The following is a 13,391-nucleotide window of genomic DNA, read 5'->3' as shown; positions in this document are numbered from 1 at the left end:
GGGGAATCAGAGGCAGGGAATCAGTCGTGGGGAATCAGAGGTGGGGAATCAGAGCTGGGGATCAGAGGCGGGGAATCAGAGGCAGGGAATCAGATGCGGGGTATCAGAGGCGGGGAATCAGAGCTGGGGAATCAGAGGCGGGGAAACAGAGGCAGGGCATCAGATATGGGGAATCAGAGGTGGGGAATCAGAGGTTGGGAATCAGATGTGGGGAATCAGAGATGGGGAATCAGAGGCAGGGAATCAGAATCAGAAGCGGGGAATCAGAGGCCGGGACTCAGAGTCCGGGAATCAGAGGCGGGGAATCTGAGGCGGGGAAACAGAGGCGGGGAATCAGATATGGGGAATCAGAGGTGGGGAATCAGAGGTGGTGAATCAGAGATGGTGAATCAGAGGCGGGGAATCAGAGGCAGGGAATCAGACGCGGGGAATCAGAGGCGGGGAATCAGAGCTGGGGAATCAGAGGGAGGGAATCAGAGTTCGGGAATCAGAGGCGGGGAATCAGATATGGGGAATCAGAGGCGGGGAATCAGAGGCGGGGAATCAGAGGCAGGGAATCAGAGATTAGGAATCAGAGGCAGTGCATCAGAGGCAGGGAATCAGACGCGGGGTATCAGAGGTGGGGAATCAGAGCTGGGGAATCAGGGGCAGGGAATCAGAGTTGGGGAATCAGAGGCGGGGAATCAGATATGGGGAAACAGAGGCGGGGAATCAGAGGCTGGGAAACAGAGGCGGAGAATCAGATATAGGGAATCAGAGGTGGGGAATCATAGGTTGGGAATCAGAGGTAGGGAATCAGACGCAGGGAATCAGAGGCAGGGAATCAGAGGCAGGGAATCAGATGTGCGGAATCAGAGATGGGTAATCTGAGCTGGGGAATCAGAGTCAGGGAATCAGATATGGGGAAACAGAGGCGGGGAATCAGAGGCGGGGAAACAGAGGCGGGGAATCAGATATGGGGAATCAGAGGTGGGGAATCAGAGGCAGGGTATCAGAGGCAGGGAATCAGATGTGGGGAATCAGAGATGGGGAATCAGAGGCAGGAAATCAGAATCAGAAGTGGGGAATAAGAGGCCGGGAATCAGAGGCCGGGAATCAGAGGCCTGGAATCAGAGGCAGGGAATCAGAGGTGGGGTATCAGAGCTGGGGAATCAGAGGCGTGGAATCAGAATTGGGGAATCAGAGATGGGGAATCAGAGATGGGGAATCAGAGGCGGGGAATCAGATGCAGGGAATCAGAGGTGGTGAATCAGAGATGGGGATTCAGAGGCGGGGAATCCGAGGCAGGGAATCAGACGCGGGGAATCAGAGGCGGGGAATAATGGCTGGCGAATCAGAAGCGGTTAATCAGAGTTGGGGAATCAGAAGCGGAGAATCAGATATGGGGAATCAGAGGAGGGGAATCAGAGTCGGGGAAACAGAGGCGGGGAATCAGATATAGGGAATCGGAAGTGGGGAATCAGAGGTGATGAATCAGAGATGGGGAATCAGAGGCAGGGAATCAGTCGTGGGGAATCAGAGGTGGGGAATCAGAGCTGGGGATCAGAGGCGGGGAATCAGAGGCAGGGAATCAGATGCGGGGTATCAGAGGCGGGGAATCAGAGCTGGGGAATCAGAGGCGGGGAATCAGAGTTGGGGAATCAGAGGTGGGGAATCAGATATGGGGAAACAGAGTCAGAGAATCAGAGGCTGGGAAACAGAGGCGGAGAATCAGATATGTGGAATCAGAGGTGGGGAATCAGAGGTGGTTAATCAGAGATGGTGAATCAGAGGCGGGGAATCAGAGGCGGGGAATCAGACGCGGGGAATCAGAGGCAGGGAATCGGATGTGCGGAATCAGAGATGGGGAATCAGAGGTGGGGAATCAGAATCCGGGAATCAGAGATGGGGAAACAGAGGCGGGGAATCAGAGGCGGGGAAACAGAGGCGGGGCATCAGATATGGGGAATCAGAGGTGGGGAATCAGAGGTTGGGAATCAGAGGCGGGGAATCAAAGGTGGGGTCAGAGGCAGGGAATCAGAGGCAGGGAATCAGATGTGGGGAATCAGAGATGGGGAATCAGAGGCAGGGAATCAGAATCAGAAGCGGGGAATCAGAGGCCGGGAATCAGAGGCCGGGAATCAGAGGCCGGGAATCAGAGGCCGGGAATCAGAGGTGGGGACTCAGAGTCCGGGAATCAGAGGCGGGGAATCTGAGGCGGGGAAACAGAGGCGGGGAATCAGATATGTGGAATCAGAGGTGGGGAATCAGAGGTGGTTAATCAGAGATGGTGAATCAGAGGCGGGGAATCAGAGGCGGGGAATCAGACGCGGGGAATCAGAGGCGGGGAATCAGTGCTGGGGAATCAGAGGCGGGGAATCAGAGTTGGGGAATCAGAGGCGGGGAATCAGATATGGGGAATCAGAGGCGGGGAATCAGAGGCGGGGAATCAGAGGCAGGGAATCAGAGATTAGGAATCAGAGGCAGAGCATCAGAGGCAGGGAATCAGACACGGTGTATCAGAGTTGGGGAATTAGAGCTGGGGAATCAGAGGCAGGGAATCAGATATGGGGAAACAGAGGGGGGAATCAGAGGCTGGGGAACAGAGGCGGAGAATCAGATATAGGGAATCAGAGGTGGGGAATCATAGGTTGGGAATCAGAGGTAGGGAATCAGACGCAGGGAATCAGAGGCGGGGAATCAGAGGCAGGGAATCGGATGTGCGGAATCAGAGATGGGTAATCTGAGCTGGGGAATCAGAGTCCGGGAATCAGATATGGGGAAACAGAGGCGGGAAATCATAGGCGTGGAAACAGAGGCGGGTAATCAGATATGGGGAATCAGAGGTGGGGAATCAGAGGCGGGGAATCAGAGGCGGGGAATCAGAGGCAGGGTATCAGAGGAAGGGAATCAGATGTGGGGAATCAGAGATGGGGAATCAGAGGCAGGGAATCAGAATCAGAAGCGGGGAATCAGAGGCCCGGAATCAGCGGCCGGGAATCAGAGGCCTGGAATCAGAGGCCGTGAATCAGAGGTGGGGAATCAGAGATGGGGAATCAGAGGCGGGGAATCAGACGCAGGGAATCAGAGGTGGTGAATCAGAGATGGGGATTCAGAGGCGGGGAATCAGAGGCAGGGAATCAGACGCGGGGAATCAGAGGCGGGGAATCATAGCTGGCGAATCAGAGGCGGGGAATCAGAGTTGGGGAATCAGAAGCGGAGAATCAGATATGGGGAATCAGAGGCGGGGAATCAGAGTCGGGGAAACAGAGGCGGGGTATCAGATATGGGGAATCAGAGGTGGGGAATCAGTGGTGGGGAATCAGAGGCGGGGAATCAGAGGCAGGGTATCAGAGGCAGGGAATCAGATGTGGGGAATCAGAGATGGGGAATCAGAGGCAGGAAATCAGACTCAGAAGCGGGGAATCAGAGGCCGGGAATCAGAGGACGGGAATCAGAGGACTGGAATCAGAGGCAGGGAATCAGAGGTGGGGTATCAGAGCTGGGGAATCAGAGGCGTGGAATCAGAATTGGGGAATCAGAGATGGGGAATCAGAGATGGGGAATCAGAGGCGGGGAATCAGACGCAGGGAATCAGAGGTGATGAATCAGAGATGGGGATTCAGAGATGGGGAATCAGAGGCAGGGAATCAGACGCGGGGAATCAGAGGTGGGGAATAATGGCTGGCGAATCAGAAGCGGGGAATCAGAGTTGGGGAATCAGAAGCGGAGAATCAGATATGGGGAATCAGAGGAGGGGAATCAGAGTCGGGGAAACAGAGGCGGGGAATCAGATATAGGGAATCGGAAGTGGGGAATCAGAGGTGATGAATCAGAGATGGGGAATCAGAGGCGGGGAATCAGAGGCAGGGAATGAGACGTGGGGAATCAGAGGTGGGGAATCAGAGCTGGGGATCAGAGGCGGGGAATCAGAGGCAGGGAATCAGATGCGGGGTATCAGAGGCGGGGAATCAGAGCTGGGGAATCAGAGGCGGGGAATCAGAGTTGGGGAATCAGAGGTGGGGAATCAGATATGGGGAAACAGAGTCAGAGAATCAGAGGCTGGGAAACAGAGGCGGAGAATCAGATATAGGGAATCAGAGGTGGGGAATCATAGATTGGGAATCAGAGGTAAGGAATCAGATGCGGGGAATCAGAGGCGGGGAATCAGAGGCAGGGAATCGGATGTGCGGAATCAGAGATGGGGAATCAGAGGTGGGGAATCAGAATCCGGGAATCAGATATGGGGAAACAGAGGCGGGGAATCAGAGGCGGGGAAACAGAGGCGGGGCATCAGATATGGGGAATCAGAGGTGGGGAATCAGAGGTTGGGAATCAAAGGCGGGGAATCAAAGGTGGGGATCAGAGGCAGGGAATCAGCGGCAGGGAATCAGATGTGGGGAATCAGAGATGGGGAATCAGAGGCAGGGAATCAGAATCAGAAGCGGGGAATCAGAGGCCGGGAATCAGAGGCCGGGAATCAGAGGCCGGGAATCAGAGGCCGGGAATCAGAGGCCGGGAATCAGAGGTGGGGACTCAGAGTCCGGGAATCAGAGGCGGGGAATCTGAGGCGGGGAAACAGAGGCGGGGAATCAGATATGTGTAATCAGAGGTGGGGAATCAGAGGTGGTTAATCAGAGATGGTGAATCAGAGGCGGGGAATCAGAGGCGGGGAATCAGACGCGGGGAATCAGAGGCGGGGAATCGGAGCTGGGGAATCAGAGGTGGGGAATCAGAGTTGGGGAATCAGAGGCGGGGAATCAGATATGGGGAATCAGAGGCGGGGAATCAGAGGCGGGGAATCAGAGGCAGGGAATCAGAGATTAGGAATCAGAGGCAGGGCAACAGAGGCAGGGAATCAGACGTGGTGTATCAGAGTTGGGGAATTAGAGCTGGGGAATCAGGGGCAGGGAATCAGAGTTGGGGAATCAGAGGCAGGGAATCAGATATGGGGAAACAGAGGGGGGAATCAGAGGCTGGGGAACAGAGGTGGAGAATCAGATATAGGGAATCAGAGGTGGGGAATCATAGGTTGGGAATCAGAGGTAGGGAATCAGACGCAGGGAATCAGAGGCGGGGAATCAGAGGCAGGGAATCGGATGTGCGGAATCAGAGATGGGTAATCTGAGCTGGGGAATCAGAGTCCGGGAATCAGATATGGGGAAACAGAGGCGGGAAATCATAGGCGGGGAAACAGAGGCGGGTAATCAGAGGCGGGGAATCAGAGGCAGGGTATCAGATGTGGGGAATCAGAGATGGGGAATCAGAGGCAGGGAATCAGAATCAGAAGCGGGGAATCAGAGGCCGGGAATCAGAGGCCGGGAATCAGAGGCCTGGAATCAGAGGCCGGGAATCAGAGGTGGGGAAACAGACGCGGGGAATCAGATATGGGGAATCAGAGGTGGGGAATCAGAGGTTGAGAATCAGAGGCAGAGAATCAGAGGCGGGGTATCAGAGCTGGGGAATCAGAGGCGGGGAATCAGAATTGGGGAATCAGAGATGGGGAATCAGAGATGGGGAATCAGAGGCGGGGAATCATAGCTGGCGAATCAGAGGCGGGGAATCAGAGTTGGGGAATCAGAAGCGGAGAATCAGATATGGGGAATCAGAGGCGGGGAATCAGAGTCGGGGAAACAGAGGCGGGGTATCAGATATGGGGAATCAGAGGTGGGGAATCAGAGGTGATGAATCAGAGATGGGGAATCAGAGGCGGGGAATCAGAGGCAGGGAATCAGACGCGGGGAATCAGAGGTGGGGAATCAGAGCTGGGGAATCAGAGGTAGGGAATCAGAGGCAGGGAATCAGACGCGGGGTATCAGAGGCGGGGAATCAGAGCTGGGGAATCAGAGGCGGGGAATCAGAGTTGGGGAATCAGAGGCGGCGAATCAGATATGGGGAAACAGAGTCAGAGAATCAGAGGCTGGGAAACAGAGGCGGATAATCAGATATAGGGAATCAGAGGTGAGGAATCAAGGGTTGTGAATCAGAGGTAGGGAATCAGACGCGGGGAATCAGAGGCGGGGTATCAGAGGCAGTGAATCGGATGTGCGGAATCAGAGCTGGGGAATCAGAGGTGGGGAATCAGAGTCCGGGAATGAGATATGGGGAAACAGAGGCGGGGAATCAGATATGGGGAATCAGAGGTGGTGAATCAGAGGTGGTGATTCAGAGATGGGGAATCAGAGGCGGGGAAACAGAGGCGGGGAATCAGAGGCGGGGAATCAGAGGCGGGGCATCAGAGATGGGGAATCAGAGTCGGGGAATCAGACGCAGGGAATCAGACGCGGGGAATAAGAGGCGGCGAATCATAGCTGGCGAATCAGAGGTGGGGAATCAGAGTTGGGGAATCAGAAGCGGAGAATCATATATGGGGAATCAGAGGCGGGGAATCAGAGTCGGGGAAACAGAGGCGGGGAATCAGATATGGGGAATCAGAGGTGGGGAATCAGAGGTGATGAATCAGAGATGGGGAATCAGAGGCGGGGAATCAGAGGCAGGGAATCAGACGTGGGGAATCAGAGGTGGGGAATCAGAGCTGGGGATCAGAGGCGGAGAATCAGAGGCAGGGAATCAGATGCGGGGTATCAGAGGCGGGGAATCAGAGCTGGGGAATTAGAGGCGGGGAATCAGAGTTGGGGAATCAGAGGTGGGGAATCAGATATGGGGAAACAGAGTCAGAGAATCAGAGGCTGGGAAACAGAGGCGGAGAATCAGATATAGGGAATCAGAGGTGGGGAATCATAGATTGGGAATCAGAGGTAAGGAATCAGACGCGGGGAATCAGAGGCGGGGAATCAGAGGCAGGGAATCGGATGTGCGGAATCAGAGATGGGGAATCAGAGGTGGGGAATCAGAATCCGGGAATCAGATATGGGGAAACAGAGGCGGGGAATCAGAGGCGGGGAAACAGAGGCGGGGCATCAGATATGGGGAATCAGAGGTTGGGAATCAGAGGTTGGGAATCAGAGGCGGGAAATCAAAGGTGGGGATCAGAGGCAGGGAATCAGAGGCATGGAATGAGATGTGGGGAATCAGAGATGGGAATCAGAGGCAGGGAATCAGAATCAGAAGCGGGGAATCAGAGGCCGGGAATCAGAGGCCGGGAATCAGAGGCCGGGGATCAGAGGCCGGGAATCAGAGGCCGAGAATCAGAGGTGGGGACTCAGAGTCCGGGAATCAGAGGCGGGGAATCTGAGTTGGGGAAACAGAGGCGGGGAATCAAATATGGGGAATCAGAGGTGGGGAATCAGAGGTGGTGAATCAGAGATGGTGAATCAGAGGCGGGGAATCAGAGGCGGGGAATCAGACGCGGGGAATCAGAGGCGGGGAATCAGAGCTGGGGAATCAGAGGCGGGGAATCAGAGTTGGGGAATCAGAGGCGGGGAATCAGATATGGGGAATCAGAGGCGGGGAATCAGAGGCGGGGAATCAGAGGCAGGGAATCAGAGATTAGGAATCAGAGGCAGTGCATCCGAGGCAGGGAATCAGATGCGGTGTATCAGAGGTGGGGAATTAGAGCTGGGGAATCAGGGGCAGGGAATCAGAGTTGGGGAATCAGAGGCGGGGAATCAGATATGGGGAAACAGAGGCGGGGAATCAGAGGCTGGGAAACAGAGGCAGAGAATCAGATATAGGGAATCAGAGGTGGGGAATCATAGGTTGGGAATCAGAGGTAGGGAATCAGATGCAGGGAATCAGAGGCGGGGAATCAGAGGCAGGGAATCGGATATGGGGAATCAGAGGTGGGGAATCAGAGGCGGGGAATCAGAGGCGGGGAATCAGAGGCAGGGTATCAGAGGCAGGGAATCAGATGTGGGGAATCAGAGATGGGGAATCAGAGGCAGGGAATCAGAAACAGAAGCGGGGAATCAGAGGCCGGGAATCAGAGGCCGTGAATCAGAGGCCTGGAATCAGAGGCCGGGAATCATAGGTGGGGAAACAGACGCGGGGAATCAGATATGGGGAATCAGAGGTGGGGAATCAGAGGTTGAGAATCAGAGGCAGGGAATCAGAGGCGGGATATCAGAGCTGGGGAATCAGAGGCGGGGAATCAGAATTGGGGAATCAGATATGGGGAATCAGAGATGGGGAATCAGAGGCGGGGAATCAGAGATGGGGAATCAGAGGCAGGGAATCAGAATCAGAAGCGGGGAATCAGAGGCCGGGAATCAGAGGCCGGGAATCAGAGGCCGGGAATCAGAGGCCGGGAATCAGAGGCCGGGAATCAGAGGTGGGGACTCAGAGTCCGGGAATCAGAGGCGGGGAATCTGAGGCGGGGAAACAGAGGCGGGGAATCAGATATGTGGAATCAGAGGTGGGGAATCAGAGGTGGTGAATCAGAGATAGTGAATCAGAGGCGGGGAATCAGAGGCGGGGAATCAGACGCGGGGAATCAGAGGCGGGGAATCAGAGCTGGGGAATCAGAGGCGGGGAATCAGAGTTGGGGAATCAGAGGCGGGGAATCAGATATGGGGAATCAGAGGCGGGGAATCAGAGGCAGGGAATCAGAGATTAGGAATCAGAGGCAGGGCATCAGAGGCAGGGAATGAGACGCGGTGTATCAGAGTTGGGGAATTAGAGCTGGGGAATCAGGGGCAGGGAATCAGAGTTGGGGAATCAGAGGCAGGGAATCAGATATGGGGAAACAGAGGGGGGAATCAGAGGCTGGGAAACAGAGGCGGAGAATCAGATATAGGGAATCAGAGGTGGGGAATCATAGGTTGGGAATCAGAGGTAGGGAATCAGACGCAGGGAATCATAGGCAGGGAATCAGAGGCAGGGAATCGGATGTGCGGAATCAGAGATGGGTAATCTGAACTGGGGAATCAGAGTCCGGGAATCAGATATGGGGAAACAGAGGCGGGGAATCACAGGCGGGGAAACAGAGGCGGGTACTCAGATATGGGGAATCAGAGATGGGGAATCAGAGGCAGGGAATCAGAATCAGAAGCGGGGAATCAGAGGCCGGGAATCAGAGGCCGGGAATCAGAGGCCTGGAATCAGAGGCCGGGAATCAGAGGTGGGGAATCAGAGGCAGGGAATCAGAAACAGAAGCGGGGAATCAGAGGCCGGGAATCAGAGGCCGGGAATCAGAGGCCTGGAATCAGAGGCCGGGAATCATAGGTGGGGAAACAGACGCGGGGAATCAGATATGGGGAATCAGAGGTGGGGAATCAGAGGTTGAGAATCAGAGGCAGGGAATCAGAGGCGGGGTATCAGAGCTGCGGAATCAGAGGCGGGGAATCAGAATTGGGGAATCAGAGATGGGGAATCAGAGATGGGGAATCAGAGGCGGGGAATCAGACGCAGGGAATGAGAGATGGGGAATCAGAGATGGGGAATCAGAGGCAGGGAATCAGATGCGGTGTATCAGAGGCGGGGAATCAGAGCTGGGGAATTAGAGGCGGGGAATCAGAGTTGGGGAATCAGAGGTGGGGAATCAGATATGGGGAAACAGAGTCAGAGAATCAGAGGCTGGGAAACAGAGGCGGAGAATCAGATATAGGGAATCAGAGGTGGGGAATCATAGATTGGGAATCAGAGGTAAGGAATCAGACGCGGGGAATCAGAGGCGGGGAATCAGATATGGGGAAACAGAGGCGGGAAATCATAGGCGGGGAAACAGAGGCGGGTAATCAGATATGGGGAATCAGAGGTGGGGAATAAGAGGCGGGGAATCGGAGGCGGGGAATCAGAGGCAGGGTTTCAGAGGAAGGGAATCAGATGTGGGGAATCAGAGATGGGGAATCAGAGGCAGGGAATCAGAATCAGAAGCGGGGAATCAGAGGCCCGGAATCAGAGGCCGGGAATCAGAGGCCTGGAATCAGAGGCCGTGAATCAGAGGTGGGGAATCAGAGGCGGGGAATCAGAATTGGGGAATCAGAGATGGGGAATCAGAGATGGGGAATCAGAGGCGGGGAATCAGACGCAGGGAATCAGAGGTGGTGAATCAGAGATGGGGATTCAGAGGCGGGGAATCAGAGGCAGGGAATCAGACGCGGGGAATCAGAGGCGGGGAATCATAGCTGGCGAATCAGAGGCGGGGAATCAGAGTTGGGGAATCAGAAGCGGAGAATCAGATATGGGGAATCAGAGGCGGGGAATCAGAGTCGGGGAAACAGAGGCGGGGTATCAGATATGGGGAATCAGAGGTGGGGAATCAGTGGTGGGGAATCAGAGGCGGGGAATCAGAGGCAGGGTATCAGAGGCAGGGAATCAGATGTGGGGAATCAGAGATGGGGAATCAGAGGCAGGAAATCAGAATCAGAAGCGGGGAATCAGAGGCCGGGAATCAGAGGCCGGGAATCAGAGGACTGGAATCAGAGGCAGGGAATCAGAGGTGGGGTATCAGAGCTGGGGAATCAGAGGCGTGGAATCAGAATTGGGGAATCAGAGATGGGGAATCAGAGATGGGGAATCAGAGGCGGGGAATCAGACGCAGGGAATCAGAGGTGGTGAATCAGAGATGGGGATTCAGAGGCGGGGAATCCGAGGCAGGGAATCAGACGCGGGGAATCAGAGGTGGGGAATAATGGCTGGCGAATCAGAAGCGGGGAATCAGAGTTGGGGAATCAGAAGCGGAGAATCAGATATGGGGAATCAGAGGAGGGGAATCAGAGTCGGGGAAACAGAGGCGGGGAATCAGATATAGGGAATCGGAAGTGGGGAATGAGAGGTGATGAATCAGAGATGGGGAATCAGAGGCGGGGAATCAGAGGCAGGGAATCAGACGTGGGGAATCAGAGGTGGGGAATCAGAGCTGGGGATCAGAGGCGGGGAATCAGAGGCAGGGAATCAGATGCGGGGTATCAGAGGCGGGGAATCAGAGCTGGGGAATCAGAGGCGGGGAATCAGAGTTGGGGAATCAGAGGTGGGGTATCAGATATGGGGAAACAGAGTCAGAGAATCAGAGGCTGGGAAACAGAGGCGGAGAATCAGATATAGGGAATCAGAGGTGGGGAATCATAGATTGGGAATCAGAGGTAAGGAATCAGATGCGGGGAATCAGAGGCGGGGAATCAGAGGCAGGGAATCGGATGTGCGGAATCAGAGATGGGGAATCAGAGGTGGGGAATCAGAATCCGGGAATCAGATATGGGGAAACAGAGGCGGGGAATCAGAGGCGGGGAAACAGAGGCGGGGCATCAGATATGGGGAATCAGAGGTGGGGAATCAGAGGTTGGGAATCAGAGGCGGGGAATCAAAGGTGGGGATCAGAGGCAGGGAATCAGCGGCAGGGAATCAGATGTGGGGAATCAGAGATGGGGAATCAGAGGCAGGGAATCAGAATCAGAAGCGGGGAATCAGAGGCCGGGAATCAGAGGCCGGGAATCAGAGGCCGGGAATCAGAGGCCGGGAATCAGAGGCCGGGAATCAGAGGTGGGGACTCAGAGTCCGGGAATCAGAGGCGGGGAATCTGAGGCGGGGAAACAGAGGCGGGGAATCAGATATGTGTAATCAGAGGTGGGGAATCAGAGGTGGTTAATCAGAGATGGTGAATCAGAGGCGGGGAATCAGAGGCGGGGAATCAGACGCGGGGAATCAGAGGCGGGGAATCAGAGCTGGGGAATCAGAGGTGGGGAATCAGAGTTGGGGAATCAGAGGCGGGGAATCAGATATGGGGAATCAGAGGCGGGGAATCAGAGGCGGGGAATCAGAGGCAGGGAATCAGAGATTAGGAATCAGAGGCAGGGCATCAGAGGCAGGGAATCAGACGTGGTGTATCAGAGTTGGGGAATTAGAGCTGGGGAATCAGGGGCAGGGAATCAGAGTTGGGGAATCAGAGGCAGGGAATCAGATATGGGGAAACAGAGGGGGGAATCAGAGGCTGGGGAACAGAGGTGGAGAATCAGATATAGGGAATCAGAGGTGGGGAATCATAGGTTGGGAATCAGAGGTAGGGAATCAGACGCAGGGAATCAGAGGCGGGGAATCAGATGCAGGGAATCGGATGTGCGGAATCAGAGATGGGTAATCTGAGCTGGGGAATCAGAGTCCGGGAATCAGATATGGGGAAACAGAGGCGGGAAATCATAGGCGGGGAAACAGAGGCGGGTAATCAGAGGCGGGGAATCAGAGGCAGGGTATCAGATGTGGGGAATCAGAGATGGGGAATCAGAGGCAGGGAATCAGAATCAGAAGCGGGGAATCAGAGGCCGGGAATCAGAGGCCGGGAATCAGAGGCCTGGAATCAGAGGCCGGGAATCAGAGGTGGGGAAACAGACGCGGGGAATCAGATATGGGGAATCAGAGGTGGGGAATCAGAGGTTGAGAATCAGAGGCAGAGAATCAGAGGCGGGGTATCAGAGCTGGGGAATCAGAGGCGGGGAATCAGAATTGGGGAATCAGAGATGGGGAATCAGAGATGGGGAATCAGAGGCGGGGAATCAGAGGCAGGGAATCAGACGCGGGGAATCAAAGGCGGGGAATCATAGCTGGCGAATCAGAGGCGGGGAATCAGAGTTGGGGAATCAGAAGCGGAGAATCAGATATGGGGAATCAGAGGCGGGGAATCAGAGTCGGGGAAACAGAGGCGGGGTATCAGATATGGGGAATCAGAGGTGGGGAATCAGAGGTGATGAATCAGAGATGGGGAATCAGAGGCGGGGAATCAGAGGCAGGGAATCAGACGCGGGGAATCAGAGGTGGGGAATCAGAGCTGGGGAATCAGAGGTAGGGAATCAGAGGCAGGGAATCAGACGCGGGGTATCAGAGGCGGGGAATCAGAGCTGGGGAATCAGAGGCGGGGAATCAGAGTTGGGGAATCAGAGGCGGCGAATCAGATATGGGGAAACAGAGTCAGAGAATCAGAGGCTGGGAAACAGAGGCGGATAATCAGATATAGGGAATCAGAGGTGAGGAATCAAGGGTTGTGAATCAGAGGTAGGGAATCAGACGCGGGGAATCAGAGGCGGGGTATCAGAGGCAGGGAATCGGATGTGCGGAATCAGAGCTGGGGAATCAGAGGTGGGGAATCAGAGTCCGGGAATGAGATATGGGGAAACAGAGGCGGGGAATCAGATATGGGGAATCAGAGGTGGTGAATCAGAGGTGGTGATTCAGAGATGGGGAATCAGAGGCGGGGAATCAGAGGCAGGGAATCACATGCGGGGAATCAGAGGTGGGGAATCAGAGCTGGGGAATCAGAGGCGGGGAATCAGAGGCAGGGAATCAGACGCGGGGTATCAGAGGCGGGGAATCAGAGCTGGGGAATCAGAGGTGGGGAATCAGATATGGGGAAACAGAGTCGGAGAATCAGAGGCTGGGAAACAGAGGCGGAGAATATGATATATTGAATCAGAGGTGGGGAATCATAGATTGGGAATCAGAGGTAAGGAATCAGACACGGGGAATCAGAGGCGGGGAATCAGAGGCAGGGAATCGGATGTGCGGAATCAGAGATGGGGAATCAG

Source organism: Narcine bancroftii, chromosome 2, assembly GCF_036971445.1.
Source record: "Narcine bancroftii isolate sNarBan1 chromosome 2, sNarBan1.hap1, whole genome shotgun sequence".
In the NCBI taxonomy this organism is placed as follows: Eukaryota; Metazoa; Chordata; class Chondrichthyes; order Torpediniformes; family Narcinidae; genus Narcine; species Narcine bancroftii.
Note: the sequence above shows the minus strand (reverse complement) of the source record.